The sequence below is a fragment of the Arachis ipaensis genome, chromosome B9, assembly GCF_059453495.1.
Source record: "Arachis ipaensis isolate K30076 ecotype BB chromosome B9, ASM5945349v1, whole genome shotgun sequence".
NCBI lineage: Eukaryota > Viridiplantae > Streptophyta > Magnoliopsida > Fabales > Fabaceae > Arachis > Arachis ipaensis.
The window spans coordinates 43,826,325-43,833,384 of record NC_142444.1 but is presented as its reverse complement, the minus strand read 5'-3'; the positions used below and the strand labels follow the sequence as shown (position 1 = coordinate 43,833,384).

Genomic DNA, 7,060 nt, shown 5'->3' with positions numbered 1-7,060 from the left:
TGTTTTTATTAGTTTTTATGTTAAATTCACATTTCTGGACTTTACTATGAGTTTGTGTGTTTTTCTGTGATTTCAGGTATTTTCTGGCTGAAATTGAGGGACTTGAGCAGAAATCAGATTCAGAGGGTTGAAGAAGGACTGCTGATGTTGTTGGATTCTGACCTCCCTGTACTCAAAGTGGATTTTCTGGAGCTACAGAACTCGAAATGGCGCGCTTCTAATTGCGTTGGAAAGTAGACATCCAGGGCTTTCCAGCAATATATAATAGTCCATACTTTGGCCAAGAATAGATGACGTAAACTGGCGTTCAACGCCAGCTTTCTGCCCAAATCTGGCGTCCAGCGCCAGAAAAGGAGCCAAAACCAGAGTTGAACGCCCAAACTGGCACAAATACTGGCATTCAACTCCAAGAAGGACCTCTACACGTGCAACACTCAAAGCTCAGCCCAAGCACACACCAAGTGGGCCCCGGAAGTGGATTTATGCATCAATTACTTACTTCTGTAAACCCTAGTAGCTAGTTTATTATAAATAGGACATTTCACTATTGTATTTGACATCTTTTGATCATCTTAGGGTCTTTTTGACCATCTTTGGATGCCTAGTTCTTAGATCAGGAGGGCTGGCCATTCGGCCATGCCTGGACCTATCACTTATGTATTTTTAACGGTAGAGTTTCTACACTCCATAGATTAAGGTGTGGAGCTCTGCTGTTCCTCAAAGATTAATGCAAAGTACTACTGTTTTCTATTCAATTCATCCTATTTCGCTTCTAAGATATTCATTCGTACTTCAATCTGAATGTGATGAATGTGACAATCATCATCATTCCCTATGAACGCGTGCCTGACAACCACTTCCGTTCTACATTATAATTGAATGAGTATCTCTTAGATCTCTTAATCAGAATCTTCGTGGCGTAAGCTAGAATGATGGCGGCATTCAAGAGAATCCGGAAAATCTAATCCTTGTCTGTGGTATTCCGAGTAGGATTCAATGAATGAATGACTGTGACGAGCTCCAAACTCGCGATTGCAGGGCGTTAGTGACAGACGCAAAAGGATAGTAAATCCTATTCCAGCATGATCGAGAACCGACAGATGAATAGCCGTGCCGTGACAGGGTGCGTTGACCACTTTCACTGAGAGGATAAGATGAAGCCATTGACAAGGGTAATGCCTCCAGACGATTAGCCGTGCCGTGACAGGGCATTGGATCATTTTCCCGAGAGATGACCGAAAGTAGCCGTTGACAGTGGTGATGTATCACATAAAGCCAGCCATGGAAAGGAGTAAGACTGATTGGATGAAGATAGCAGGAAAGCAGAGGTTCAGAGGAACGAAAGCATCTCCATTCGCTTATCTGAAATTCTCAACAATGAATTACATAAGTATTTCTATCCCTATTTTATTATATTATTTTCGAAAACTTCATAACCATTTGATATCCGCCTGACTGAGATTTACAAGGTGACCATAGCTTGCTTCATACCAACAATCTCCGTGGGATTCGACCCTTACTCACGTAAGGTATTACTTGGACGACCCAGTGCACTTGCTGGTTATTTGTGCGAAGTTGTGAACCATGGTATTGGCATCATGTTTTTGGCGCCATTACCAGGGAAAGAAAGAGCGATGAATTTTACATAATTAAAGTGTAATCACAGTTTCTGCGCACCAAGTTTTTGGCGCCATTGCCGGGGATTGTTTGAGTTTGGACAACTAACGGTTCATCCTGTTGCTCAGATTAGGTAATTTTCTTTTTGTTTTCTTTTAAAAAAATTTTCAAAAATATTTCAAAATTTTCTCACCTGTTTTCGAAAAAAATTTTTAATTCAAAATTTTTAAGAATGAATTCTAGTGTTTCATGAAGCATGTGAAGCCTGGCTGGCTGTAAAGCCATGTCTAAATTCATTTGGACTGAGGCTTCCAAACCATCAGCATAGAGGCAAGTTACATATTTGATAAGTAATGAGCAGTATATTCTGATATCTTGCTGAAGCTTGGCTGGCCATTGGCCATGTCTAGTGTTTTGGACTGGAGCTTTCATTGAAAGCTTGGCTGGCTAGTGAGCCATGTCTAAATTCCTGGACTGAAGCTTTAGACTAAGAATGCAAGATTCCTGGAATTCATATTAAAAATTTTGGAATCCTTATTTTCCTTTTTCTATTAATTTTCGAAAAATCCAAAAAAATTAGAAAATCATAAAAATCAAAAATATTTTTGTGTTTTTTTGTTTGAGTCTTGAGTCATGTTATAAGTTTGGTGTCAATTGCATGTGCATCTTGCATTTTTTGAAAACTCTCATTCATAGTGTTCTTCATGATCTTCAAGTTGTTCTTGGTAAGTCTTCTTGTTTGATCTTTGCATTTGCATGTTTTGTGTCTTTTCTTGTTTTTCATATGCATTCTTGAATTCTTAGTGTCTAAGCATTAAAGAATTCTAAGTTTGGTGTCTTACATGTTTTCTTTGCATTAAAAATTTTTCAAAAATATGTTCTTGGTGTTCATCTTGACATTCAAAGTGTTCTTGGTATTCATCTTGACATTCATAGCATTCTTGCATGCATTCATTGTTTTGATCTAAAAATTTCATGCATTGCATCATTTTTTTTGTTTTTCTCTTGCATCATAAAAATTCAAAAATCAAAAAAATATCCTTTCCTTTTTCTCTCATCAAATTCGAAAATTTGAGTTGACTTTTTCAAAAATTTTTAAAATCAAGTTGTTTCTTATGAGTCAAATCAAATTTTCAATTTGAAAATCTTATCTTTTTCAAAATCTTTTTCAAAAATAAAATCTTTTTCAAAATTCTTAGTTATTTTCGAAAATTCCAAAAATATTTTTCAAAAATCTTTTTCTTATTTTTATATCAAATTTTCGAAAATAACATAATCAATTAATGTTTTGATTCAAAAATTTGAAGTTTGTTACTTGCTTGTTAAGAAAGATTCAAACTTTAAGTTCTAGAATCATATCTTGTGATTTCTTATGAATCAAGTCATTAATTGAGATTTTAAAAATCAAATCTTTTTCAAAACTAATTTCTAAAATATCTTCTTATCTTACCTTTTTCAAAAAAAATTGGTTTCAAAATATCTTTTCTAACCTCCTAACTTCTTATCTTTTCAAAATTTGTTTCAACTAACTAACTAACTTTTTGTTTGTTTCTTAACTTTTTCAAAACTACCTAACAAACTCTCTCTCTCTAATTTTCGAAAATATCTTCCCTCTTTTTCAAAAATTTCTTTTTAATTAACTAATTATTCTTATTTTTATTTTTGATTTTAAAAATTTTCGAAAAATACTAACATTTTTCAAAAACCATTTTCGAAAATCACTAACTCTTTTTCAAAAATATTTTTCGAAAATTCTCCCTCTCCCATCTTATTCTATTTATTTATTCATTTACTAACATCTCATCTCACATCTCAACCCTCCTCACAGTTGTGTTTCTTCCATTACATTACATTCTTTGTCTCCCCCTCTTTTCTTCCACTCACAAAGGGATCCCTATACTGTGGTATAAAGGATCTCTATTATTATTATTTTTTCTGTACCCTCTTCTTTGTCATATGAGCAGGAGCAAGGACAAGAATATTCTTGTTGAAGCAGATCCGGAACCTGAAAGGACTTTGAAGAGAAAATTAAGAGAAGCTAAATTACAACAATCCAGAAATAACCTTTCAGAAATTTTCGAACAGGAAGAGGAGATGGCAGCCGAAAATAATAATAATGTAAGGAAGATGCTTGATGACTTTACTGCACCTAATTCCAATTTACATGGAAGAAGCATCTCCATTCCTGCCATTGGAGCAAACAACTTTGAGCTGAAACCTCAATTAGTTTCTCTGATGCAGCAGAACTGCAAGTTTCATGGACTTCCATCTGAAGATCTTTTTCAGTTCTTAACTGAATTCTTGCAGATATGTGATACTGTTAAGACTAATGGAGTAGATCCTGAAGTCTACAGGCTCATGCTTTTCCCTTTTGCTGTAAGAGACAGAACTAGATTATGGTTGGATTCTCAACCCAAAGACAGCCTGAACTCTTGGGATAAGCTGGTCACGGCTTTCTTAGCCAAGTACTTTCCTCCTCAAAAGCTGAGCAAGCTTAGAGCTGATGTTCAAACCTTCAGACAGAAAGAAGGTGAATCCCTCTATGAAGCTTGGGAAAGATACAAATAGTTGACCAAAAACTGTCCTTCTGACATGCTTTCAGAATGGACCATCCTGGATATATTCTATAATGGTTTATCTGAGTTATCAAAGATGTCATTGGATACCTCTGCAGGTGGATCCATTCACCTAAAGAAAACGCCTGCAGAAGCGCAAGAACTCATTGACATGGTTGCTAATAACCAGTTCATGTACACTTCTGAAAGGAATCCTGTGAATAATGGGACGCCTATGAAGAAGGGAGTTCTTGAAGTTGATACTCTGAATGCCATATTGGCTTAGAACAAAATATTGACTCAGCAAGTCAATATGATCTCTCAGAGTCTGAATGGAATGCAAGCTGCTTCCAACAGTACTCAAGAGGCTTCTTATGAAGAAGAAGCTTATGATCCTGAGAACCCTGCAATAGCAGAGGTGAATTACTTAGGTGAACCTTATGGAAACACCTATAACTCATCATGGAGAAATCATCCAAATTTCTCATGGAAGGATCAAAAGCCTCAACAAGGCTTTAATAATGGTGGAAGAAACAGGTTCAACAATAATAAACCTTATCCATCATCCACTCAGCAACAGACAGAGAACTCTGAACAAAATACTTCTAATTTAACAAACTTAGTCTCTGATCTGTCCAAGGCCACTGTGAGTTTCATGAATGAAACAAGGTCTTCCATTAGAAATTTGGAAGCATAAGTGGGCCAGCTGAGTAAAAGGATCACTGAAATCCCTCCCAGTACTCTCCCAAGCAATACAGAAGAGAATCCAAAAGGAGAGTGCAAGGCCATTGACATAAGCAAAATGGCCAAGCCTGTAAGGGAAGGAGAGGACGTGAATCCCAAGGGGGAAGACCTCCTGGGACGTCCAGTGATCAATAAGGAGTTTTCCTCTGAGGAACCAAAGGACTCTGAGGCTCATCTAGAGACCATAGAGATCTCATTAAACCTCCTTATGCCATTCATGAGCTCTGATGAGTATTCCTCTTCTGAAGAGAATGAGGATGTTACTGAAGAGCAAACAGCCAAGTTTCTTGGTGCAATCATGAAGCTGAATGCCAAATTATTTGGCCTTGATACTTGAGAAGTTGAACCTCCCTTGTTCATCAATGAATTAAGTGATCTGGATCAACTGACATTGCCTCAGAAGAGACAGGATCCTGGAAAGTTCATAATACCTTGTACTATAGGCACCATGATTTTTAAGGCTCTGTGTGACCTTGGTTCAGGGATAAATCTCATGCCCCTCTCTGTAATAGAGAAACTGGGAATCTATGGGGTGCAAGCTGCTAAAATCTCATTAGAGATGGCAGACAATTCAAGAAAACAGGCTTATGGATAAGTAGAGGACGTGTTAGTAAAGGTTGAAAGCCTTTACATCCCTGCTGATTTCATAGTCCTGGATACTGGAAAGGAAGAGGATGAATCCATCATCCTAGGAAGGCCTTTCCTAGCCACAGCAAGAGCTGTGATTCATGTGGACAGAGGAGAATTGATCCTTCAATTAAATAAGGACAACCGTGTGTTTACAACTCAAGGATCTCTCTCTGCATCCATGGAGAGGAAGCAGAATAAGCTTCTCTCAAAGCAGAGTCAAACAAAGCCCCTACAGCGAAACTCTAAGTTTGGTGTTGGGAGGCCACAACCAAACTCTAAGTTTGGTGTTGAACTCCTATATCCAAACTCTAAGTTTGGTATTGGAAAGTCTCAACAAAGCTCTGAACATCTGTGAGGCTCCATGAGAGCCCACCGTCAAGCTATTGACATTAAAGAAGCGCTTGTTGGGAGGCAACCCAATTTCTATTTATCTAACTCTATTTTTTTCTTAGTTATATGTCTTTGTAGGTCCATGATCATGTGGAGTCACAAAATAAATATAAAAATTGAAAACGGAATCAAAAACAGCAGAAGAAAAATCACAACCTGGAGGAAGCACCTGTCTGGCGTTCAACGCCAGAACAGAGCATGGTTCTGGCGCTGAACGCCCAAAATGGGCAGCATCTTGGCGCTGAACGCCCAGAACAAGCATGGTTCTGGCGTTCAACGCCAGAAATGGCTAGTAAATGGGCGTTGAACGCCCAAAATGGGCACCAACCTGGCGCTGAACGCCCAGAGTTGTGTGCAAGGGCATTTTACATGCCTAAATTGGTGCAGGGATGTAAATGCCTTGACACCTCAGGATCTGTGGACCCCACAGGATCATCTCAGGATCTGTGGACCCCACAGGATCCCCACCTACCTCATCATCTCTCTCTCCATTCATGACCATCCCTTCTATTTTCCAATCACCACTCTCATCCATACACACATCCCTCCATCTCCTCCATATCTTCTTCTTCTTCTATTCTTTCTTCTTTTGCTCGAGGACGAGCAACATTCTAAGTTTGGTGTGGTAAAAGCATAGTTTTTTTTTGTTTTTTCCATAACCATTGATGGCACCTAAGGCCAGAGAAACCTCTAGAAAGAGGAAAGGGAAGACAAAAGCTTCCATCAAGGGTCTATAGCTCAGTGGTAGAACATTTGACTGCAAATCAAGAGATCCCTGAAATACCTCAGGGGATACATTTTCTTCCACACAATTATTGGAAGCAACTAAGGGTGGAACATCAAGAGCACTCCATCATCCTTCATGAAATTAGAGAAGATCAAAAAGCAATGAAGGGGGAGCAACAAAGACAAGGAAGAGACATAGAAGAGCTCAAGGACATCATTGGTTCCTCAAGAAGGAAACGCCACCATCACTAAGGTGGATTCATTCCTTGTTCTTATTTCTTCTGTTTTTCGTTTTCTATGTTATGTGCTTATCTATGTTTGTGTCTTCATTACATGATCATTAGTAGTTAGTAACTATGTCTTAAAGTTATGAATGTCCTATGAATCCATCACCTCTC

At 38.1% G+C, this 7,060-nt stretch overlaps 1 non-coding gene across 1 annotated transcript; it reads right to left on the bottom strand.

Annotated features, from left to right (window-relative positions):
- Positions 1–4,107: 4,107 nt before the first annotated feature.
- Positions 4,108–4,215, bottom strand: LOC148544489 (small nucleolar RNA R71). The gene has a single exon (XR_015900408.1). It is a non-coding gene; the product is annotated as a small nucleolar RNA R71 (small nucleolar RNA).
- Between the last annotated feature and the right edge of the window lie 2,845 nt (positions 4,216–7,060).